The sequence below is a fragment of the Fukomys damarensis genome, unplaced genomic scaffold (assembly GCF_012274545.1).
Source record: "Fukomys damarensis isolate Sample0158 unplaced genomic scaffold, DMR_v1.0_HiC HiC_scaffold_31, whole genome shotgun sequence".
NCBI lineage: Eukaryota > Metazoa > Chordata > Mammalia > Rodentia > Bathyergidae > Fukomys > Fukomys damarensis.
The window spans coordinates 6,658,218-6,684,608 of record NW_022900943.1 but is presented as its reverse complement, the minus strand read 5'-3'; the positions used below and the strand labels follow the sequence as shown (position 1 = coordinate 6,684,608).

The 26,391-nt window shown below is 40.6% G+C and overlaps 2 long non-coding RNA genes across 2 annotated transcripts in view; one reads left to right on the top strand and one right to left on the bottom strand.

Annotated features, from left to right (window-relative positions):
- The first annotated feature begins 631 nt into the window (after positions 1-631).
- LOC104866783 lies at positions 632-4,262 on the top strand. The gene is made up of 3 exons (XR_781558.2): positions 632-713; positions 1,078-1,166; positions 4,197-4,262. It is a non-coding gene; the product is annotated as an uncharacterized LOC104866783 (long non-coding RNA).
- Positions 4,263-6,421: 2,159 nt separating this feature from the next.
- Positions 6,422-26,391, bottom strand: part of LOC104866782 — a 68,976-nt gene continuing 49,006 nt past the window's right edge. Inside the window, exons 10-11 of the long non-coding RNA XR_004514875.1 lie at positions 7,852-10,504; positions 6,422-6,724 (exon numbers count right to left, since the gene is read on the bottom strand). This is a non-coding gene — a long non-coding RNA (uncharacterized LOC104866782). The remainder of the gene's footprint in view (positions 6,725-7,851; positions 10,505-26,391) is intronic.

Below are 26,391 nucleotides of genomic sequence, written 5' to 3'. Positions count from 1 at the left end.
TCTCGTATCCCCTTGAGCCGGCCTGCAGGGGGATGGAAGGTGTGTTCGGAGCACCGCAGCTCCCCTCGGTCCCCTTGTTGTGTCAGAGTGGGGGAGATGTTTGATTCCCAGAAGCGGGGCTGCGTGGCCAGGTGAAAAGCAGCTGCACTGCATAGGTGCGCTCGAGCAGGAGCCAGACAGCCTGCCTGAACACAATCAAAACTGACAGCCACACATTTGTGAGCTAAACCATGGCTATTTTAAGACACTAATTTTGGGGAAGGAACAATAACAAACTGAGAAAGATGGGAGTTTAGAGTATGTTTGTCTCTTTGTTTTTGTGATACTAGAGACTGAAGTCAGGGCCTCCACACTGAGCTACACCCCCAACACTTTTTTAATTTTGTATTTTGGGATAGGATCTCACTACATGGGCTTGAGCTTGTGATCCTCCTGCCTCAGCCTCCCCAAGTACTGAGCTTATAGGAGTGCACCATGGTGCCAGTCTGAGTTTGGAGGATTTCATCATTGTTGGGGTTCTTTGCTTTCACAGGAGACATCGTGACATGTTTGCTGATGTGAACAATGTACTTGTAAACAAGAGAGTGGTGTTGGGATGAGGAACAATTTCCAGAGCAATGTGCTGAGGCGGTCAGGGTGTTGGGTTCAGTCCCGGGGTGGGGCGGTGGCCTATACAGGAGCATGAACAGCGGTGACAGGGTGTCACAGATACAGTAAGTGCTCAATAGGTGAAAGTTATGAAAGCTGATGTAGTAAGAGTGTAGCTCACTTCAGAGACACCGATGATACATCTAGAAATGGAAAATCATTTGTGGTTCCACAGTCCTTTCTACAATAGTTACTAGGACTCTGCCATTTGCTTTGTGTGGAATTCCTTTCTTCTTTACTTCCTTATATGCAAATGCAGATCATCCTTTTTTGGGGGGTACATTTCATCTTTCCGTGAAATTTTCCTCATTTTCATACTTTGAAGCAACCATTCAAATCTGGTGCAAGGCATCTGTGTTCTTCAGTGGTGCATGCGCACTGTGCTTGCAGGAGGGTGAGCGAGTAACTGGGGGCCCATGCTTTCTCCAGAACTCCATCCTACAAGGCGATGCCCGGCCGCAAGAGGGACAGCCACCGAACCTCACATGTCCTGAACCGTTTTCATGTACAGAGCAAAGGTGAGTGGAGAGAGGGTAAGAGTCATGCCCACGTGCCAGGCCTAGCTGCCTTTGCTCTGCCACCAGGCAAAGCTCTTTGTAGCAAAGATCGGGAGAGGTGGAAAAATGCCACTCTTCCTGGAGGTGTTTGGCTGCTACTCAGGGAGAGACAGTAACTTGTTATCCAAAAAATCCTCCGCTTGTACAAGACAGCTTTGTTTTCACCAGGGCCAGAGAGGCAGGGCGCATGCTCTCCCACACACGGCAGAGAACAGGCAGGAATGAGGCGCGAACCCTACTCTCCAGGCCAGGGGACAAGACCTGGGGAGATGGAGAGTGAGCAGGAGAAGCAGCTCCATGCCTTGCCCCAGGAAGTGACCAGGAAAGGCGTGTCCAGAGTGAGGGACAGCGCAGAGGGGCCGCTCCTGGCAGCCAGGAAAGAGGGGGAAAGAGGGAAAGGGAGAGAGAGGGTGCTCCAGGGGCTCGCCCAGGGGACCCAACTTCCTGACACCGGTCTCCACAAGAGGCCACAGCTTTAGCACCAAGCCTTTAGGGGACACCTAACACTCTAATACAAAACTCTACAGCTCACCACAGAGAAAAATCAACTTTCAATGGATGATACTCCTAAGTGGAAGAGTTGAAGATGTAAAAGCTCTAGAAGAAAACAGTTTAAACCTCAATAAGAAGAAAACCAAAAGAAGATACAAGAATGACACAAAATAGCAAATAAAAGATGTTCATCATATTTAATCCTCAGGAAAATGTAACTTTTAAGGCCACTATGAGATACTACTATACAATCACTAAGATTACTAATGGAAGGGTCTGAGCAGAGCAAATCTTGGAAAGGATGTGAAAAGAATGAAATATTACTCTTCGTTGAGGGGAATACAATGGCATAGCCACTTAGAAAAACATTTATGTAAAATACATTTACAGTATGAGCCAGCAATTCTACTCCTAAGTATAAACCCAAGAAAACTGAAAGCATGAAGTTGCACAGTCACCTATAAGCAGTTTTAGTTGCCCTAGCTGTCAACGTCTCAAATGTTAAACAACATAAATTTTCTTCAACTGGTAAGTAGGTATTGATTTGTCTTCAAATGGAATGTTATTCAGCAATGAAAAGGAACAAAATACTGACATGTACAACACAAGGGTTGTTTCTTGAAAGCATTAACCTGAGTAAATTACAGACATAAAATACATACACTGTATGATTCTATGAGTGATATTCTAGAAACATCCAAAGCACAGGAACAGAAAATAGCTAAGTGGTTTCTAGTAGTCAGGGATGGGAGAGAAGACAGACTGAAAAGTCACATAGAAATGTTTTGGAGAAATGAAAACCCATACCTTGATTGTCACGGCGTTATACAAATGTATCCATTCATCAAAGCAGCTAAGATGTCATTTATGTAAAATGTATCAAATCAAAGAGAAGAAATTATAAAAATGTCAACACTTAACTTTCTTCAAGCTTTGCCAACACCCAGTGCAAGGGTCAAGCCAGATGTGCTACGTCCATGCACAGGTCCAATTTACTGACCCTCAGTGCCTTGGAATTCCTGGGTCACGACTTGTTGTGAACAGAGATGGACCAGGTGCCCCCTGACTTCAGAACGTCTTCTCATCTCAGAGAAATAGGCACAGCTGATCATACATACGTCCCACCACAGGGAGGAGGGGAGAAAACTGTTGCTGCAGGATGCACAGCTGCTACCTCATCTCTGACAAAGCAGCCAACCAATAAATGGTGCTGGGAAAATCTGGGTTTCACCCTGCCAAGGATTGAAACTAGACCCTTTCACCAGGCACTAAACTAAAATCCAAGTGCATTAAAGATCTACATATTAAAACAGAAGCACAAAACTTGCTGGAAGATAGGTAGAACTCTTAAAGACATTGGCATAGGAAAAGACTTTATGAACAAATCCTCAATAGCATGGGAACTAGTACAAAAAATCAACAACTGGAATCTCATCTTATTAAACAGCTTCTGCACTGCAAGAGAAACCACCAACAGAGCTAAGAGACAACCTACAATGTGGGAAAAAGCATTCACCAGCTGTCCCTCAAATAAAGGTCTACTATCTAGATTCAAAAAAAAATCAGGCCCCCCCAAAATGTAAAGACCCAATTCAAAAATGGGCATCTGAAATGAACAGACATTTCTCAGACAAAGAGGTAAAAACATCAAGTAAATATGAAAAAATGTTCCACATCACTGGTCATTTGAGAGATGCAGATGAAAACAACTCTGAGATTCCACCTCACCCCAGAAAGAATGGCTGCTATCAAGAAATCAACCAATAACAAATGCTGGTGGGGTTGTGGGGAGAAAGGAACCCTTCTCCATTGCCAGTGGGAGTGCAGACTGGTGAAACCATTGTGGAAATCAATATGGAGATACCTCAAACCACTAGGATTAGAAGTCCCATTTAACCCTGCTGTTCCTCTGCTGGGTATCTTCCCAAAAGAATGAAAAGAATCATGCCACGGTGATATAAGTACACTCCTGTTTATAGTGGCACAGTCTGTAATGGCTAAAACTTGGAAACAGCCCAATTGCCCATCAACTGGAGGCTGGATAAAGAAGATGTGGTTTTTCTATAAAACAGAGTACTATTAAGCCATAAAGAATGAGAAACTAGAATTATATATAGCTAAATGGATGCATATAGAGGCCATACTCTTAAGTGAAATAAATAGGACACATGAGTAAATACCAAATAGTTTCTCTGGTGTGAAAAACTGAAAGTGTAAATAAGGTTCAAATTGTATAATTGATAATGTGAAAAGGGCTAGAGGAGTAGGGGAAGTGGGAAGGGTAGGGGAAAGGAAATAAGGGGAAAGAGAAAAAGTGAGAAAAGGAAAAACTGGAAACAAAGTCTTTGTAAATAGGGAAAGGTGGGGGGGGTGAAGGGAGAGCAGAGGTATGGGGAAAAAATAAGAACCAAGATACATCATGTAAAGGCAGAAGATCCCAGTGATGAATGGAACTATACTGTAGACCTAAAATGTACCAATAAATTTTTTTTTTAAAAGATGCACAGCTGCTGAGAAGAACCGCAGAGACAGAACAAAGGTTTGTGCAGTAACATTGGAGCTTGACTAGTTCTCAGAGAGAAATAATAAACAAAGTTTCAAAACAAACTTCCTTAGTTTTGTTTTTTTATATTGTCATGAGTCAAAATAAATTCTACCCAACTTTATTTAGAGAGAGAGAGAGAGAGAGAGATTCCTTGAAGATTTTGCCAAAATTTTTGTTAAAGCCTATGCTTTCACTTTCTGCAAAATCCCCTCAGACGGAAAGACTTGTTACCCAGAAGAGGAGCTTTTGGTTTTGTTTCCAACTGTGAAAAGACGGATCAAGGAAGTGCATGAGATAAGCTCTTATCCTGCTGTACGCGGTGTGGCTTAAGAGCACAAGTGTTCTTGTCGTGGTTCTCTGGGGAGCAAGACGTTCGCAGCCTCACCACCCACGCGCCCACGCAAGGCGTGTCTGAGTGCCAGGGACTGCTGGTTCAAGCAGGGACGCCGTGTGGCCAGGTAGGACGGCCAGCACACGCTCACGTGGCAGGATTTATCACGCGCGTCCTCTACTGTGCATTTTTCAGTGGTCCTCAGTAGACTCTACGTAGCCCTGGCTACGAAGTGCAGATTGGTGCTTATCTCAGAGCTAGTTTCTTGGTCTTCGCACGCCTCCCAATTTTTACCCCTCGGCCGTATTTTTCCTTCGAAATATCACCTAGTTTTCAGGTAAATATCTGGAATCATCAAAGAGGCTCCTGTATCTCTAATATGTATGAGCGTCTGAAGGAAAGCCGACATCTAAGTCAAAGTACGCAGAGCCGATTTTCCCAAACTAAATAAAGTATAATTCCACAACGTTTAAAAACTTCTGAGTGCACACGAGATTTACTTCTTATACATCACATCGAAAAATGATCAGCAGGGGGATTCACACAGGTTTGATATTTTACATAGCGCACTCACACTGTGTTTGGCGAGTGTCAGAACGTTGTGTCTGTTCGATCTCATCGTGTGTGCTCGTGGTCATTTTTCTCGTGGTGAGCCCTCATTTTCTCTTGGAATTAGTTATAGACAGGAAAAGAATTCACTGTATCAGAATCAATGTTTAGTCATCATTGCTGTTAGACCTAGCCATTCTTTATCAATGTGAGCACTGTTCTAAAACTATTTTAAAGTCTCTAGTTCTCTTTTAAGAAATATTGTATTCAGAGATTTAACTCATACAAATTTGGAAAATCTACCTCAGTTTCATCATATTCCTTTCCCTGTGATCAGATGTCATGAGATTATTGACCAGCTGTACTTTTTTCTCTGGATGACAAATAAGATGTTTATTACAATTTATAATGTACAACATTAGAAGTGCCTGACACAGGACAGTAGATTAAGAATGACTATGGTGCATCTATAAATTATCATATAAAAATATGTTTAAAAGTCTAAAACTTTTTAGCTAAAGCTATCTATGATCAGGCTGCACGCAAGGTGAAACAAACAGGTTATAAAGAAAATGTGTGACAAAACCCTGTTTGGAAAAAAGAAGTGTGTTGTTTGTACGAGGGTGTGGGACTTTAGAGGAAGACTTAAAATATAAACATGTTGCTGACTGTGGTGACAATTTCATCTTTATTTATATTTTCTACTTTTTATGATGGACATAGGATATTTTTGTAACCAAAGCAAATATGTAAATCCTTTAAAACCTTTAAACCTGATTCTTAGGCAAAGAAAAGCAACTAGAAACCAAATTCATTAAAAAATAAATGCAAATGTCATACTTTAAGATTTGTGCTGTGCATGGGTTGAAGATTTATCAAGATAATATACTTCTGTATAAGTAAATGTAAAGCCAAGAAGGAAGAACAGCCCACATAGCAAAGGTCCTTCAACGCTTGAGAGCAGACAAGTGTCCACCATGAGGCCCTGAGTAGTCCCTGGGCTATGCTCAGAATGTGGTCTGGGAGCTGACATTTCTCTCCTCTCTTAACCACCCTGGAAGCTGTTGTTTGAAAGCAAGAACCTTTCCTTCCTTGAAATACAGCCCTGCAACTAAGCCTATCATAAAAGAACTTGTTTAGTGCTGCCCTGCGAGCCAGGCACCGTTCTAAATATTTCACATGAAAACCCATTTAATCCTTCACAGTGCTATGCATAGTATGGCTATTATCCCATTTTTTCTGATTAAAAAAAAAACTGAGGCACACAGGGAAATTTACAAAATGTTTATCAGTGGTGAAGATTCCACATCTAGGCAGCCAGTCTGTTCTTAATCACACATCACAATATTTCTCAACAAAAAAATTAATGGTGTATTAACAGAAAATACTGTCCACATGCATATGCAGCTTACTTTTACAGTACGAGCTTTTCTGAGGGGCTGTTCATAGTCACAGACTACTGCTAGGCAGACTGCTAGTTCCCAGATGTTTGTTCTCGCTCAGGTCTGCCTGGGACTTGCATACTCCGGAACCAGGTAATTTCCTTCCAGGTTTCTAGTGCTGCTCACAACAGACTTGGAAACTTTCCACTTCCAACACCCTCTGAAATAAAATACCTCATATTCAGAATAGCTGGACAAAAGAAAAAAAGAGCCCCAGATGTCTTGTGAAAAAATTCACCATAAAGTCTCTCAACTCATTGACCCTTTTCCCATATTTTCTGGGCTTTTATTACATCATGTAGATGAGAAAAAATAAGGCGCCATTATGGCCATAAATGTAATGTCCCAAACTTAGCTAGCTTTTCCTCTGTTGATAGTTTAATTATCCATGTCATTTTTCTACTGGGTATCACATGCTACAGCTCAAACCCAAGCCTGACTGATTATTACAATTGGTAGCACAGGTAAGCTTGGTACTTGAGAAATCCTGACAGCCACCTTGATGCAAAAAATTGACCTATTTAAAAAGTTTAAATATCACCACCACAGTGTCTAAGCAGATCTGTCCATTTTTATTAATTATCATAGCCATCATTTAGTCCTTGAAAAAAACACACATTTAATAATATGCTGAAATTCAAGTAACTTTTGACCTTTTGACCATCTCATTGATGGTTTCTGTTATCTCAGCACTGAACTGTACAGCAGTATGCACCTAATTGTTTCTGATAAATATTCTGAGAAAATTAGAAACAATAGATGTGATGAAAAACAGCTGAGCCCCCATTCCTCCTCCTGTAAACGTGAGATTTTTCTGGGGATGCGCAAGCAGACTTTGTAACTAGTACAAACATGGATGGAACACTTGGGAAAATGTGTCACCCTAATCAAGTTCTCCCTGAATACAACCCTGAACTTACCAGACGTAGTCAGCTAGGTTCTGAATGTACTTCCATAACTCTTTCCAACTAAGCTGCACTGGAAAAGAAGTCTCAGGGTTATAATTACTCGTTTTCTCTCCAAAAAATGTAAAACCTCCATGGTAAGAGATACCAGGAAGTGCTTTTCTCTCAATACTCTGGCCTGCATTGAGGCTTCAGTTTCACCGTCCTGAAAGCCAATATCCAAAGAAACACTTAGGTTCAGAAGTATTGCAAGACATCTTTATGTCAGGGTCTAAGTGACTCAAGGACTCCCTTCTGCATGCAAGCATTTGAAGTCCTTTAGTTCTTTCTAGGCGCTCCCCTAGATGATTGAGTTAATAGGTTGATAAAACAGAATACTTACATTTGAGAACCCTGTTTGTGGAATCAATGCAGGAAGGACGACCATATTTTTGAAAGAAATGCGCTTTTTAAAGAATGTCCGAAATTTTCTCAGTGACAAATACCTTTGAGCTCTGGTGGGGTGGGGGGAGAGATTCATTAAAAAGTGAAAGTAGGTTAATCCACAGGGCTGTAATTCTCCCTCTGACGAAGTAGCTGGCTACAGGTTACAGTCACAAGATAACCCAGATTCCCACCTTGAGCTGCACGTGTGTCCTGCGGTTGGTTCTGAACAACAGAATTGCCTTAGGTGACCATGTCCCTGTGCACAAAATTACTTCCAATAGCCTGCAGCAGAAGCGGAATGTCGTATGTGACAAGTTTAAGAAATGTTTCCTATCAGACTGCACCACAGTCATTTTTCACTCCTATTGCCAATCTGATGGGCTTGGTTCAAATTTTTTAAAAATACTTTCACCCTACTTGCTTTGCTTCTCCCAGTTGGTGTCAAAAAATCCATCAATGAAGTTGCTCTCTACAGAGGGAACACCTTAGACAGCATTTATCAAGTTGTGCCTCGGACATTTACGAGTTTCCTCTTGGGTTATTATGAACTTTTGAAGGACAAAAACTGGACATTTACAATGACAGGCACCTAATGAAAAATAACTTGTTTTAAGCTCTGGAACATACGAGTTTGATATTTGACTATATTCAGAAATGTAAGAGCACCGTTTAGAAGATTTTTAAGTATTAACTATGTCCTAGAATTACACACAACACCTTTCATCAGAAAACACAAACAATTTCTTAGTGTAAACTTGTCTAGACTGGAGTAACAGTGGGGTAACAACACAGGTTAACAGAAACCCAGGGTATGGCTGCCTTTCCCTTTGCTCCGCTTTGCAGGCAGGTGATTTACCTCAGGGACTTTCAGCAAGGTGCCTAGAGAAGATGCCAGGCAAGCAAAATTTGAAAATCCTCAGCTGAGTATCTTCAGATCCCAGTTATAATTGCTGTCAAATAAACTATTTTAATCTTGTCAATTTATCATACATTTATTCAAATGTATACTAAGGAAATACCTATGAAAGGAGAAATCTGGTGACCTGGTAGTTTTGTTAGTCAAAATTTTCCATGAGTGAGTTGCCATGTCAGCCTGTAGGATTTAATATCATAGTTCCAAGGGTCATCTCGAGGGAGGGAAGGTAGGAAAGAGAAAATAATTAAAGGAAAAGGAAACAAAAAATATAAAATTAAAATGAGGATAAGTGAGAATGGAAACTAATGTCATTGAGTTTGTTGCTACCTAATACATTTATAATCACATGTATGGAAATTTGTAAAACAGATTCAACTGGTTTCCTGGATGATTTTTAGACTTCAGATTTAACTTCTCTCTTTTATCCTGTTATATTCTCTCTCTCTCTCTCTCTCCAATCTCTTTCAATTACAGACTGTATTGTATAAACTGTAAATTTTAAAAGCTGTGCACAACCAAATAGCACAACAGCCTTCAGGAAAAGAGAGCTGAGGCACAGAGGTTGTTCTAAGCTTGTAGAAGCTTGTGGGCAAAGGATTAAAGAGGAGGATGTGATAGCAGATCGTCTTTCTCGTGGGCTTTGAGCAAAGAGCAAACGGCCTTCCACAGAAGCAAGGAGTCCATGCAGAACAATAGTGAGACGTCAGATTAGAGGGTGGGAGTCAAGTGTCCGCACATCCAACCCCTGCATGGTAGTCTAAGCCTCACGCACTATGTCGGTTCCCCACTGCCACTGTGATGACTACAAATTTAGCAGCCTAACAACACACATTGGGGGTGAAGTAGCAGAAACGCGGGCTGTCGCCATGTCTCATTGCTTCACATCTTTATTTACGTTGGACCCTTTTTTCTGTGTCTCCTCCACCTCAGGTTTGCGCTCTGGTCCTTGCAGTAATTGCACTGTGTAGTCCGGGGCTGCATTTTCCACAGGACGGTGACCAGGGCTCGCCCTCTTTTAACTTCAAGAAGAGGGACTTCAGCAGGTTTAGGAGATGTGTGAACTACTGGCCATAATTGACTGGACAGACCTTGAGTGGGTGCCTCTCCCAAAACTACAAATCTGGGCTGCTAAGTGCTATTTCAGCTTCTGTAGTGGCCAAAATCGAGGTGAGTTAGATGACTGTGTAAACTGAAATACAGAAAAAGTTAGCGGGTAGGAGGAGAAAAATAAATAAATCAGATTTATAGAGAAGAGATTCAAGACTACAAAATCTCAGAGAGGAGACAAGTGGGATTAAGGTTTTTCTTTGTTCCAGCTGTTTTCAGACCCTCAGGAAGAGATTCAACCCTGACTCTGATCCTCTTCGTGGGTTAGGCACTAGGACCAGGCACAGCGGGGAATCACTCCCGCGGGCAGAGCAGGAGGACTTCAAAGACAGAAGTTATTCAGCTGCTGGAGCCTGGACTCACCCACCCGAGGAATGTCGAGGCTGTAACATAAAAATAACGTGCGAGGCGTAAGAACTTGTGGCAGCTGGCGTTGGAATATCCAGTTGGACACAGGAAGGACCTAGCTCTGGGATAATGCGGGTGGTCCTCCATGCGGATTCCGGAAGTTTCTGTGCTGAGTGTAAAGTTTGGCGCGCTTCCTGGAGTCCAGCGGGCAACAATGAATTCTGAGCAGAGAAGAGGCCTAGAAGCAGAGGACAAGAAGAATGTGGAGAAGAGAATTTTAGTCTCCTGAGATTGACCTGTTGAATCTGGCCACGATTTTATTATCTGACAACCAATCCACTGTCCTTTGATGACAAGGCAGACTGACATTATCTTTGTAAAATTCATTCCCAGTGATATTATGTTACTACCCCAGTTTTGCCCTAGAGCAGAACTAAGAGCTACTTCGTGTCTGTATCTGACAATGTGCGAAATAAGTCAAAGTGTACCAGGATTTGCGGACTGGATTTAAATTTTATGTTGTTTTCTTCTCTTGGAAAAATGCTTCTCATTGTTTATCGTAGCACTGAGTGCACACAAAGAAAGTGCTATTCCCTCGCTCTCCTTTCAGCTTTACAATATGAGGTCTCTCCACACAGGAAGTTTGGGCTTAAGGGGGAAGCTTTTGAACAATACACACCATTCTTACCCCCACACAGTCTGTGTAGATCCAGGTTTAAGGAACATTTAGAAGCCACTAACGGAAAGGCTGAAGAGCGGATTCTTATTCATCAAAAATTCCCAATTCTCAAAAACAGGAATATATTTTTTCTTTTTGCCAATAAGTCATATATTTACATGTAAAGACTTTTTTAAAAAGTTAACTAAAGATACTATATACAATCTATTTTGAATCCAAAAGTTTCCTACCACGTGTTGGACCCATTTGAAAAGTTGTACACACAGCCTTCACTTTACTAGAAACTCTTCTGTTTACTTAAGTCTCCCAAATGCTCCCAGACATATTTATGTCTGCCTATTTGCCTTCTCCATTTTGCAATTTTTTGCTTAATAAAAGATTTTGGAGACAACCCTAGCCATTTTTTTCAGTCTTCTTCTTAATATACCACAGGCAGTGATCCTGGAAAAAGGTTAAATGTGTCTTTGACTTTCCTATTCAGTCCTCACATAAAAAGAAACCTATTGTTTTGTGAAAGAACACTGGTTAAATGAGCTACCTGGAAGTAATATTTCATGTCTTAAAATAACTCCTCTGTTTGCATATGGTTCCGCCTGTCTTCTCCCATTGTGCCTTATGCTGCTGTTCCCACAGGGGTGAGACACACAGGGTTTACGTCTCAGCCAAGGCTCAGACCTTCTCTCCCACAGCAGGCACAGAATATCTGATCTTTTTTTCCTCATCGAAATATTGTCTTTATCTTCCAAGTTTTCCAATTTCTTGAAGTCTGAGACAGTGTCTCTTCTTCCTGGTGGTGTTAAAGGAGGACTTGATGAACCATGGGTTTCTCTGTACAGAAAACAGGCTAATGCTTTCTGATGTCTGATTATCAGTATTCAGGATGTATCTGCCACCTGAATAAAAGTGTCAATGATTTGGACAAAAAGAGTAAATGTATGTTAGGTTAATGTGTGCACAGTGTCTAAAAAGCTGGTTTGCAGAGAAAGATGTACCTTGCTTACGTCAGCGAGAGTCAGGAAATTTGATTCATCTTGAGTACACTGTCAATGAGGCATTTTATTTCATTAAATCAGAAGCAAGAAACTAAAGTGTGAAGCCAATGGATTAGGGTTTCTTTTTTACTACTAAGATACTAACATGTAGAAGACAATCAGGCTGGCGCACCCCTGTGATCCTAGCAGTTGGGAGGCTGGGGCAGGAGGATCCTTCAAGACTGAGGCCACCACTGGCTACAGAGTGAGTTCAAGGCCAGCCTGAGCTACATAATGAGATCCTGTCTCAAAAAACATAATAATAATCTAGAGTCTATGCCATTACACGATTTTTGCATCTATAGCTCCTTACAGCTACTAAACTTTTTGCAAATTTGTTTTTATTATGAAAACAAGCAAGCCATTCTTTGAGGCTAAGAGCTGGGTTTATCTCATTGCTGGATAATCTGAGGCAAATTTTTCTTGCTGAGCTCCACTGTTGGGTGTTAAAACAGGTATATGATGTCCTGAGGCAAAGGTGTGATTTAGTAATCTACCTAACATTGTGCCCAGCAGAGTTTGATACATAGTAGGTATTCTATAAATTATGTTTTTAATTATGATTTGTTTATAATAAAGGGATTTTATTTATTGCAAAAAATTATTACAAATACCTACTCTCCAAGTGAGGGACTAGAACTGTTATGGAGCTTACATTCCACTGGCCAAGAACAAGATGAGCAATGATCGTAGTGAATGATTGTTTGTTTGGGAGTGTTTGTTTGTTTGTTTACCTTAAAATCAAGGGCCTGAAGGGGTCATAAGAGTGTTTCCTTTCTGCAGCTGCCTTTTTCCAGCCCGGGCCACATGCCTGCCCCTGACCTCCACTCGGTCCGCAGCTTGCCCCTTTCTTCCATCTGTGGGGACGCTGAGACTAGGAGTCAGCCAAGCCCTCATTTGGGACAGGTGCAAAGAGGCCTCTTGTCCGGGGCACACGCCTCTGAGGGCTTTCACTCATGGGGACAGCGGCAAAACGGACATGGCAGCCCCGCTGCCCAGCCTGGAGCCTGCAAGAGGCCATCTGGGAACAAGTCCTCACGTCACTTCTGCTCTTCCCAGGGCCCCGTGCACTTTTACACAGCTGAGAACTCTGTGTTGCTTTCCTCTGTGCAGATGCGTTCACAAAGCAAGTGTGTTGTGCATTGATGATTAATTTCGGAGGTGACAATGTCTAAAAATTCTTTGCCTAAACCCAAGGTAACAAACTTTTCTTCTCAGTTTTGGTTTAGAATCTTATACTTTAAGGTTTAACTTGATCTATGATGCATTTTGGAATAGTTTTTGAGTCATTTGGAAATGCATAGCACCCAGAAATATATATTTAAAAAACACTTTAAAAAAGAACTAAATTGTAGGGTTGCGTGAATTCAAGACTCATAAACTGTATAGTAAGCAAGAGAGTGTGAGGACATTTGGCTCAGTGGTTCCACCGCCTGCCTTGCAAGTACAAGGTCCTGAGTTCTATCTCTGATACCAAAAAAAAAAAAAAAAAAAAAAAAAAAAAAACAGGGTGTGATGTTGGTCCAAGATAGACAAATACATTGATAAACAAAAGAAAAGAGTTCAGAAATCGATTCATTTATATAAACAACTGACTTGTCAAAGATAGGTAAACAATTTCATGGAAAAGTATAATCTTTTCAATAAATCATGCTGGAACTATTGCATATATACTTGCAAAAAGTAATAAACAAATTATGATCCATACTTCTCACCATCCAAAATTGGTTGTAATTACAATTGAGGTAGCAAAAATATGACAAATTGACTCTTGGTTGATAGGACAGATAAACTAGTATGGTCAACATATATCAAAAATCCACAATGGGAAAAAAGTTTCACCAAAATAAGATCATATATACGGTACATAGATAAAATACCAACAACAACAAATAAGGAGGAGCAAAGAGAAACAGCTTTAAATTAGATCAAAGACAAGGATTCAAGTTGTTTACAACCTTATTTTTAGTCATAGCACTCTTCAGTGAAAGTCTTAAGCCAAACTAAAAACAAATGCCTCTGGTTAAAGCTGGAGTGAGGACCCAAATACCACAGGAGCTCACAGCCTCCACATGCATGAAAATATCTGTCCCCGAGGTCCCTAGAATACTTTAGGAAGACCTTTTTTTGAATGCATTAAGTTCTTTTGTGTGAATGAAACTGACACTCCTTGTAATAGTCACTCCAGGCTCTTCACTTGTGAATTGCTTGCTCCGCCATTTGTCATTTTTTCTGTTGGGTTGTCAGTTTTTACTGACTTGAAGAAAGTGTAAACACCGATGTAAGATGATGGTTACCTAAATGTCTGCTGTGTTTTTACATGCTTGAACATTAAAACTTAATTTTTAATAGAACTGACTGAAGCTATTAACATAAAATAGAGGAGTGAGGAATAATACATAGCACGTCATTCTATAGAGGGAGCATGGGCACTGGATTTGCTGACAAATCCCAAGTATTCCCTCATTGCACACACGCATACACACACATGTGCACACGTGCATCTGTACATCCTGAGCTAGTCTGACCAGGTAAAGCTGCTGCCTCCTGTAAAAGCAAAGATTCATGTGATACCAGGTCTCTTAATGGAGAGCCCATTTCCATTGCTTAGGGTATGCTCAAGAGGAACACCAAGGAAAACCTTATCACTTCTCTTCTTTGTATACAATGCTATTGTAGAACTAATGAAACAACCTGAGTGGCAGCAACTTTTAAGGAAAAAAGCAACCACTTAAGGAACCATCTGGAAACAGCCACCAATGGGAAATTGCAAAGTTGTCAGTGCATCAAAACCAACTTCCCTTCAGAGCTGACTCTTTGCAAACATCTAGGAATGAGTCTAGAAAAGAGAGTAAAAATATCTAAGCATAAAAGGTAATTGTCTTCACTTTGACTCATAAGAATTTTGTCAACAATGATTTGTTAGAATATAATTTGCCCATTCATAAAAGTAGTCTATGTACTGTATGCATTCAAATATCAAACTGAAAATATATACAATGTCACACACTTTAAAGTCAAATGAATTTCCTTCTAGTGTTTTAAACAAATTATTTTTGTTCATTTATTTCTTTCATTGCCCAGTGTACTAGTCAGGGTAACATAGCTTACGCTGCAGTCCACAATTTAATAGCTAAACCTCTTAATACACTAAAGACATATTTCTTAACACTGAACATTCAATACAATAGTACTTTCCTCTACTCCACATAATTGCCAGCAGATGGAAGTTCCCCTATGGAAAATTTGGTTTCAGAAGAGTAGGAATAATACTAGAAAATCACACAGAGACTTCTGTTCACATTTCACGGGCAAGAACTAATCAGTGCCATCCATGATTGCAAGAGATCCAGGAGGGCAGGCTGCACTCCACTCCAGAAGAAAAGAGACACAGGTATTCATGAGCATCAGAATGGCCACCAGAGCTAATACACTTTACCTTCTTTTTATTTTAGAGTGGTAGTAGTTTTTCTTGGTAATAGTTTCTGAGAAATTTGGAATTATACCTTCTATTTCTATACAACCCACATTTGGCTCAGAATGCTTAGGAATTTTCATGTATGGTGATGTTGGCACTTTTTAATCTAAGTTTATTACTTACCAAATCCTTCTGGAAAGTATCAACTTAATATTCCAGGGATTAAACTGACAGATATGGACTGAAAGCAGCCTTGGAAGGCAGCGGGCTGTGCACAGTCCAGGCCATAACTGTAAGTTCACCTCTTACAGAATTTTCAGTGCAAACACGCCAACACAACAGGAATTTCTCAGCCTTGAAATGTGTTTTAAATGATTACAACCTAAGTGCTATTCATTCTCCTTTAGTGAGTTATTTGTACTTGTTTTACTTTTCAATAAACATGTAGCACTTTTACTTTTACTGTAAAGCAGCAATGAAACAGCCACAAGAAAAACATGAAGATTTCAGAAGATACATGATGTAGGAAAGCCATTTCTAGGTTTAGTATTAAATGTGCATTTTCACACCTTGGGAGGAACAAAGCTAGACCTAAAATAAATTAAACAGAAAGGCTGAAGTTTGATCTACTCTGTAAATTTTAACAGCTTTTGTTTTTTTGTTTTGCAACTAGGTCCTTTTGACAAAAATCCAGACCTTTCTCGTAGGACACAGTGATTGCTGCTTGCAGACTTGCCTAATAGTTTACAAAGGATATTTACTGGGTTTTGTATGCTGTTTTACTTGAAAGAAGTAGATGATGCATCAACACGCATTCACGAGTGTTGTCTCAAGTCTCAACATCTCTTCGTTCATAGCCCAGTTCGAAGGCCGCCTCTACCACTCCCCTGTGGAGCTCAGTGATGTGAGTTTCCTGTTTCATCTTCATCCCACTTATAGGCCTTTGCCAACTATCCCCCTAATAATTTGTTAAATTCGCTTCAGTCAATCAGGTGCTTAGTTTTCCAAGCTAATTGATTTTTAACTAGAGCAGAAAGTACTCTTTATTTCACGCCAGTGAAAACTCCATGCTGGTTTCTAAAGCTGCTGTAATAAATTGCCAGGAACCTGAGGCATTAAATCACAGAAATATGTTCTCTCTACGTTCTGGAAGTCACGAGTCTGAAAATCAGTTCACTGGGCCAAAATCAATGGGTCATATGAGCCACACCCATTCTGGAGATGCTTTGAACCAGTCCCTGACTCCCTGGTGGCCTTGGGTTCCCCAATGTGGCCACGTCACTCTGTGAGCCTCTGCCCTGTGCACACAGTGCCTCTGCATTTTTGCCTTTGTTTGTATCTCATCTCCCTCTGCCTCTTTCTCTGCAGGCTCCATGGTGACATTCAGGGTCTATCTGGATCATCTCCTCATCTTAAAATCCTCTTCAAATCTGAAAAGACCCTTTGTTCCAAATTAGGTAGCACTTGTAGATTTTGGAGGCTGCAGATATCTCTGCGGTCTATTATCAGCCTAATACATATTCCACCCCCAGCCCAGGTTTTAACACTTTCCTTAAATTCTCATCATATCCTTGTAGTATTGAAAAATGGCATCTGAAAGAGAACACCATTCTGTCTCTTTAGCTGTAATGTTTCTTATCTCTACTTTTCCTGAGGTATCACTCCTCTCTGTACTGAGCACTTTGGTCAATAATACCAAGGCCAATCCACTATTAGTGTCGTATCCAAGAAATCACTGCTATAATCAATGTCATGAACCTTCTTGGGAACTTTACACCTGAATGTATCATTTGATACTGGCCCAGTCAACTAGAAACTAATGTTAAAACATGCTTTTATGGGCCGGGGATTTAGTTCAGTGGTTCTGCCACCTGCCTTGCAAGCACAAAGATCTGAGTTCGATCCCAGTTACAAAACAAAATGCTTTAAGTGAGTAATTAAGAAATATTATAAACTTATAAACAAATTTATTATATCTCCATAGCCAATCATACACTGCATTATGAAGTCCAAAATTTAAAAAAAAAAGAAACAAGAAAAAAAGTCTATTTGGTTATGGCCAACTAGCTGGAAATCCCCTTTTAAAAATATTTTAAAATTAACAAAAGTAGCTGGAAGCATTTAGATATTCAAGATACTCTGACATTCCTTATAGACTGTCACTTAAAAATGATCTTTAGTGGTGTATTTTTGAAGGAAACAAAGAGTAGAATTAACAGCAAAGTGATTTTTTTTTTTGAAAACTGTTTTCTTTTTTGTGATCAAAGCAGAAATTATAAACACTTAGCCATGGACAAGCTATTTCTTCTGAATCTCCAAGAAAATATCTTTGGTTCACACCTGATCCTTCCTCCATCCCTACACTCAATGGCTAAAGGGAATGGGGTGAGCAGATGGAAGGGTGCTGAACCCACAAATATTGAACCAATAATTCAGTTAAAAATGTTTACAACTTTTTCTAAACATCCTGTATTTGTTTTGTCTAGTATTTTACAGTTTGGACTTTTGGAAATATTGTTTTCCCAAGAGACTCATAAACTCATTCTTAAAAGGCTTCCAACATTTTTGTTTAATTCTTCTCAAATTTTCCCAAGACATTCTTTTGCTCCCTGAAAGAGGAAAATTTAATTTTAGGGATGTTGGCTGGTTTCTTCCAATGGCGAGAGTCATCAGGGTCACTCAGGGTAGAACAGCTGCCCTCTGGCCTGAGAGCTCACACCACTGGAATGCTCTGCGTGGTTTCTGTCTACATGGAACATAGAATGTCAAGGCCATGAAGTTTCATTAATGCTGATGAAGCACACTCAATTCCTCACATGAAAGATCTCAGGAGTTCAGATAGCATTATGCCCTTTGTACAGTAGTTGTAAATAGACTTCAGAGGAAAATATCATAAATTCTTTGAGAAAATAAATTTTTCACTTTTCTCTCCAATTTAGAGGCATCACATACAAGGACTGATGTGAGATCAAGATGAAGAAAAAATATAATTTAAGAATTCCAATGAATGGGAGGAAACTCTGGATCAGACAAGAAATAACTCTTTTTTCTGTCCCCTCAAACTCAAAGCATCTAAGAGTGTTTCCATTTGTGGAGTGAGCATTCATTGCTGTTAGAAAATCTCACATCAAAGAAGATGGCATTCAGAATGGCACTTCTGGGAAAGATCGGGGCCTCCTCACCGCATACCTTGCCAGTCTCTGCCATGTCAGGGTGGCTTCCAAGGCCCAGTTCACAGGATGCCCCCAGGATACCCCTTCTCTGGCAGTCCCAGGTGTACCTGATGATTCCAAGCCACCTACTAGCCTCTGAGGTGCCAGTTTCTGCCCTGCAGTATAACGGGTGAGGATTTCGATATGTTATTTAGCTTGATCACAATAATTATTTCACAATATGTAAATATATCAAAATCACATGTTATATATCTTAAATATATACATAATTTTATTTGTCAATTATACTTCCATGAAACTGGAAATTTTTAATAAAGAAAATTGACATTTCTCACCAGGGATTTAGCTCAATGGTTCCACTGCCTGCCTTATAAGTACGAGGTAAAAAAAAAAAAAAAAAAAAAAAAAAAAAAAAAAAAATTTAATTTCTAATTTGGATGCAAGTATATCTCCCTTTCTTCTAAGTCATGTGAGCTTTTTATGGTTAAAAAAGTCTTCCTATTTATCTTTGTTTTGTTTATAATTAACTAACTTAAATATAATCAAATAATTTATTTTTTCTTGTATTGTCTATATATAACTTCAAGAAAGAAAAACTATGAGAATGACAAAAGTTCAAGCTTAATAGAATATGGGAAAACTAATACTTTTTAAAAATGTATATATTGCAGTACAGTAAGTCCCCGATGTACAAATGAGTTCCATCCTGGGAGAGCCTTCTTAAATCAGATTCATTCATGATCTGACAAAGTGAGTCTTACACAGTACACCTGTGAAAGTTCGCGCTTAGAATGCTCATAAACCAGGGACTTACTGTGCGTGTGTGTGTGTGTGTGTGCGCTTGCATTGATACTTCCTACCAGTTTGCAACATAAAGAATTTCAGGGTAGGTATGTGGTCTTGTAGCTGTATGGAATCACTGTTAGGAAAAAGGAAAAGAAGAAACAGAGGTCTGAGCTCAACAGGAGAGGTTTGTCACAGAACAAACCTGAGAGGGACTGCTCTGGCACTGGAGACCCAGCCAGCTGCCCTTGGACAGGCTATGGGGTCTTTTGTGGGGTCACGGGTTGGGGGGAGTTCAGTGGGTGGAGGCTGTGGCTCCCCACCAAGAACAAGGTTTGAGAGAGCAGGGTGGTGACAGGGACAAGGCTGGGGACCCTGGAGGGAGTTGTGGCTGCATCAGTAACAGGACTCATCATGTTCTGAGTCCCAGTGCAGCTGTGCTGAAAGGGGCTGGCTAGAGGGGTCTCTGGTCAGAAGGGTGCAGTCAGAGCCTTCAGTCCCTGAGATCAGTATAAATTTTCTCAGTTATGCAGGTACGAGACTTCCAGTTTACGCCAGGAGGGTAAAAGGCAAAAGATACATGACTCATACCACCCAATGCCAATGAGACCTCCAGCCAAACTATTCATCTGAAACCGGAACTACATAAAGTCCTCAGTCTATTGTCTGTACAGGCCATCCCCTCCCTAATGTGAGAGAGCCATAGCGAGCACAGGAAGTTCCTTAGAGCAAGTACAACTAAGAGAAAAAGGAGTCTGGAATGGCCTCTAGCTGACATCTGCCTATACATGTTTTGCCGGAGACAGCATTTCAGAAGGCATACATGAATTATTATGATTTAATTACTAAGTCTATGAATAGCAGCATCACTTCTGTGGGTAAATACTTGGGGTATTTGATGAGCCCATTTGCTTTTCTCAAAGGCATTTACGTTGATGGTAAGATTCAGATTCTTCCCCAGCTGAGTAATTGGCTCGTTAGTTTGTGGTTTACATGGGAGAGAGGTTTACACTTTGAGTGCTACCTAAGCAGAATTCACCACTAAAAGGCAGTTCTGTGGAGCTAATGGGTTGGATTTGCAGGTGTATGGAGACTGCAAAGCTAATTGAAGATAATAAATATTCTACCTCTTTACCACGAGCCACAGAGCAACACATAACATTTTTTGGTTTTTCTTTATTCTTTTCCTCAACATCTTTGTCACTTGAGAAAAATTACTCTGGTTCTTAAACATTTATATCTAAGCATCTTTTTGATATTTTCTTTTGATAGGAAATTAGGTGTGAGACTGGAGCCTGGGTTGAACTCTCCTTGAGACATGAGGGTTGTGATAACAAGTCAACCCACCCTCAGGTCCCTTTGCTAGCACGCCAGTGCCAGCCAGTTTTAAGGACAGAAACAACTACAGCAGAGGTGTCATTAAAAGAAAATGCACATTTGGATGCAATTTACAAATGATGAGACCCTGATAAACTTTCCCAGAACCCCAGATCCCACGCTTGCTTGCTTCTGGTTTGTGTGAGTCCAATAATGGTGAAGGGTGCTGTGAATCAGGGCTCTTTGTCCCCTAGGAGCAAGAGTCCCCTGACCCTTCTCTTTCAAATTATCTTTGTGTCTTCTGTCTTTAGTTCTCTTTGGTGCCCTGGACAGGGATACACTCATAGGCTGGTTCCTACATCTTTTAATTTCCAAACCATCTTAAAATGTACCTCTTTTAGTTTAACCTCTGTTGTAGTTCATGACTATCGCATGGCACAAAGGATGAAACAAGGGATTGATCGAGGTCAATATCCAATCCAGACCCCAAGAAGGCCCGCAGGGGCTGCCATTAGCCCAGACTCCTCAGGGTGAGAGAAGACAAGGACAGCCCTGAACTGAAGGCCTGAACTGCGGCCTTCAATGATAGAAGCAGGAAGCAAAGACCAAAGAAGAACGAAGGGCATCTGTGCAGGATTCCATGTAGGGGACAGGGGAAGGTCAGGTGGTCTGTTACATGACTGACCTTGGGATCAGCCTAAATGATAGATTCAAGTATGGGGAGGACAAAGGCCAGAACATTCATTCTTTGAGGCAATGCATTTGATTTTACTTGGATTTGTGGCCCTGTCCACTGTCTTTTAATGTCCAAACATGCATTCTGGGAGGTTTCAGGGATGTCGCTCCAAAAGTTCCCTACCCCTGCATATTCAATTCACATACCTGTGGTGAACCCCCCAACATAGCCTCCTTTTTTGTCTTAAATATGGGTTAGGGAAAGAGGGATAGAGGAAGGGACAGAGGGATGTTGGGCTACGTGGAGAAAGGTCATTAGGCTTCAGCATCCAGCATCCGCTGAAATAGTACACAGAGGGCTCTTAGGACTGCAGGAGAAAGCAGAAAGAAAAGCATTCTAATAGCGATAAGAATCCAAATGCAAAGGTTGAAACTGGAGAGCCAGCTTTTGGGATTTGGCCAGTAGGCGATATCATTGAGATCATCTCAAGTAATATTATGTTACGAGCTTCCATTTGAAGCTCATAAAATTGGGCCTGAAGCTGGCCCTGGAGGCCAGTAATCTCTCTGCCTAGACAGTTATGAGGAGCACCGTGGAGAAAGCACTGGACGTCCTCCCAGGATTCAGAATGATGGCATGGAAGGGGAGTGGTGCACATGGATCAGCATCACAGCCGAGCTGCTCGGTGTCCAAAGAGCTCACTGACATTTGCTGCACCATCTGACGGCAGACTCATGCCAGTAATCTCTCTGCCTAGACAGTTATGAGGAGCACCGTGGAGAAAGCACTGGACGTCCTCCCAGGATTCAGAATGATGGCATGGAAAGGGAGTGGTGCACATGGATCAGCATCACAGCCGAGCTGCTCGGTGTCCAAAGAGCTCACTGATATTTGCTGCACCATCTGACGGCAGACTCAGGGGGTCGGTTCTCTGTAAAGTTTCCTCATTAATATAGGTTTGAGGAAAGAGCTCAGAGGTGACATTTTGAAAATCTCCATATATAGCGTGAGCAGTTTGGGTGGAATGAATCAAAGTGACCGTTACAGTCAATGCTGCAATGATAGCAGTAGTCAAAGAGCCCAGAAAGCGTTTCTGTCTGACACATCCAAGGGCTGAGGTGATTTGTTCAACAGCAGAATGTCCCACTCAGTCACAGGTAAGGTTGTTGGGTAGCCAGGGGTTAGTTCTTGGTCTAAATGCCGTAATAAAATGAATATGCAATTGAGAAATATTATTATTATGGCTACATGGAGGGAGCCAAGTGGAGTTTGCAGATGAGGTAGTACTAAGAGCCTTAAAATGTTGGCACTGAGGAGTGCAAGAAATATGAACAGTGAAAATAGATTCTTTCTTAGTAAAGGCAGGAAGTACAGATTATGATATAGCAACCCACATGAGCTTATCTGTGTGTTGGTACCTGTCCATTTTGACCATGGAAGGAAAGAAAAGAATAGCTGAACCCCAGATGGCTACTGAAAAGGGATATAAATTAGGTGCCAGAAAGAAGACAGAGTCCGTAAGGGAGGGCCGCTGCCGTAATTCAAAGGTAGCTATGATTTCAGGCTGAGGTGGACCCTCACACCATCAGATTACGGAATGCTTGATTTGTTAGGGTTAGGTTATGAACAGAATGAACAACGGAGAGACTGGTGGACTGTCGTGAGGTCCACCCCCATCGAGGTCATCTCCTACAGGCACCCACAGATGAGAACGCACAGGAGCAATGGGTTTAAGAAGGCACCTGCCAGACGGGAACCTAGGAATCCGGCGGTGTTAATGAAAACGTGATGAACGGCCCTCAGTACAGGTAGGCCTGATGAAAATGCAATTCATATACAGTAGGTCCTGGAAGTGACATTAGTGATAACACAGAGAAAATCCTTCAGCTAAGGGATGGTAATGAGGTGTAAATGCCAACAAACAGAGTATCCAGAGGGGGCGTAATTCTTATCATAAGCTCTTACGGGGCTGGGCCAGGCCCTGCTGGTACAAGACATATCACTGGAGGAGAGAGGAGGCGTGGTTGTCTCTCCCCAGGTGACAACATCAAGGACAGAAAGTGTAGGTATATGTGTCAACCCAGCATGCCACTTACTTTTGGTACACAGTCAAACAGAAGCAAAACTAAAAGGAATCCTTTTGCCTTCGCCATTTTAGAGTCAGAGGTGACCTGTGTTACCATTGGCAGGAAGAGGTTTGCTGGGCTAGAAGGGTTTCCGGCTTTTTGTGCCATCTGTGCAGCCTGGGCAGTGAGCTGTTTCGTCTCTCCCAGGTATGTCCTGAGGACTGTAAGGTAGAGGGTAATGAATCCATTCTCCTCCTCTCGTTGCCCATCCCTGGAGGGGAAGTGCCCTCTCCTGCAGCTCTGGACAGGGTTGCTTCTCACCTGGTGATAAAAGAGATGCATCCCTCCTCCTCCAAATGAGCAGTTCCATGGAGTCCAGACCCTGTGGGACAGACAGGCTCTTTCCTTTGTGGAAATAAAATGCTCATCCACTGCTACGAAGTGGAATTTAAAGAAAGGAGTGTTTTATGTCATTGTCTCTGTGGGGCAAGTCTCTCTTACCGGATTCCCCTCCTTTTGTTTTAATAATTGAGTTTTACATAGTAAGTCCTTGTCACAGATGGCAACGGGGAGATCAAGAACAAAGGTCTGGGTGATGCCCTTTGACAGTCTGGCCTGATGCAGGTTAAAGGGAACTTGCTTTGGCGTGGAGCTCTGGATCCACCCAGCCCTGAACTAGTCAGGAAAGGGGGCACATAAGTAATCAGAGCAGGAATCAGCAGGGACATGAAGGTGTTCAAGTTTGCCAAAAGATTCAGAGTGAGTCACGCCCATTTACCAAATTCCATGGCCTTTTAAACCACAGGATTTACTCTTGCTGCCGAGTAGATTTCATCAGTCATGGTTGTCTTAGAAGTGAAATCCCCGCCGAAGGTTAAGAGCTAACAATCATAAAGTTTCACAGAGAAAACTCAAGATCCAAGGCTGCACAATATTTTAGTATAACAATTATGATGACGCTTTCATATTAGAACTATTAAATTTTGTTATTATCTTGGAAACACATTTAAGTGCTCCTCTTAGAACAGAAAAACTTTTTAGTCACCTATCTTCATCTAATTACAAAATATCAGATGGCATAAGGAAACTTTAACCTAATTTGTTATCTTTAACCATTGTTGGCCAGCAGAGCAACATTGAAGTAGCATGTACTTGTCTAGATATATTTTATAGGTTATTAATCTCTAGCCTTTTAATTTCTTGAGTGGCACTGCCTGGACCGTACAGTGTCTGGGCATATTTAATTATTAAAGTGTCATGACACAATAGTCACATAAACATAAGCATGAAAGTAGTCCCATCCCTGCTTGTCTATATCACATTGGGTTGATGTGCACATTTTATCACAAATAGCAGAAACACCAACAGAGGAGTCAAATGCTTAGCCTAAAAAGTTTATCACCACAATCAACTTTAACCTGGAAATTACCAATATGATGTTTTTAGTTTTGTGTCTTTGGAGGGAAAGAAAAATGTATCATTTAATATACCATGGGGTTAATAAAAATTGCCATCTCAGCTGTACAGAAATCTTTAATGTATTTAGTTTCTATTCTTAAGACAAATTTTAGACTCTAACAAGTTTTATGAGGTGTAATTATATTGATAAGAATTAAAGACATCTTTACAGCTCTGACAAGTTTCAGAAATTGTAAATGACTACAAATGGACTCATTAGCTATGTACAAGTGTGTCTCATTTACACAACAAAAGTACTCATTTAATCAAAGCCAATAGATGAAGATCAACTTTAAATGTCAGGACCAAATCTAAAGAAATGTTAAGTTTTTATCATTTAATATGTATAAAGTCTAAACATATATTGTATGAAAGAGAACACCTATTAGATAGTTTGTATTAAGTTTCCATGGTCTTAACTCTATAAACTTAACTTTAAAGTTTAGACTCACAGCATGGCTTGTTTTTAGTTGTACACACACACACACGTCCACATATAAGTTATGCCATAAACTAATAGTTGTCTATTTAATCAATCATGAGCTGATTGTTGAAAACATTTTAGAAGGTAACATTCAAATACTCTAAATTTGGAAGCTCACCTTTTAGTGACCACAAGCCTAGTAACGAGAACAAAAGGAACTTATTTTAGAAAAATATAGAGCCTCGGTTTTTAAATTTTGTTTTGTGAGTTTAACCAAGAGCATTTTAATATTTTTTAGAAAACCATGGTATTTTAGACATAGAAAACTTAATTTTAAATTCAGCCACAAACAATTATTTTAGATAACCTATCACAACAGATACCCACCCCCACTTTTTTTTTTGGTACTAGGGATTGAAGTTGTGTCCTTGCGCTTGTGAAACAGGCAGCAGCACCACTGATCTAAATCTCCGGCCCCAGATAACCCTTATGTAAAACCATATATATAGATAATCTTTGACTAAGAAAAACTCTTTAGCTTATGGTACACAGACAATAATAGACACTGCATTTATAAAACTGATTTTGATATGATTTTGGTTACCTATAAACTGGATGGAAATATGTTACCAATCTTGAAGACATTTTTACTCTTACCAACTAATGTAGTCTAGCATTAAGCTATGGAACCACAAGTATTTGAGATAAGGCCTTGACTATTTATCTGTAAACCAATTTAAGTAGACCTTTTGGAGGCCAATAATACATATACATATATACCACACATGAGCACACACATTAACCTAAATCATGAGTAAACTTTATGCTATTAAACTTCAAGGCTTTTATTCCTATGTAAGCCTTGAGCCTGTAGTCTTTTTTTTTTTTTTTTACTCTATTGAGTTTATTGTTACTTTTTAAGTACACAGCACAGTTACATTCATCATTGGGATCTTGTGTCCTTACATGACAGATCTTGGTTCTCATTTTTCCCATACCTCTGCCCTCCCTTCACCCCCTCCACCCTCCTATGAGCCTGTAAGTCTTAATTGGTAATGTTTTGAATAAATTTGGTCATCCTGGAAAATATATACATATAT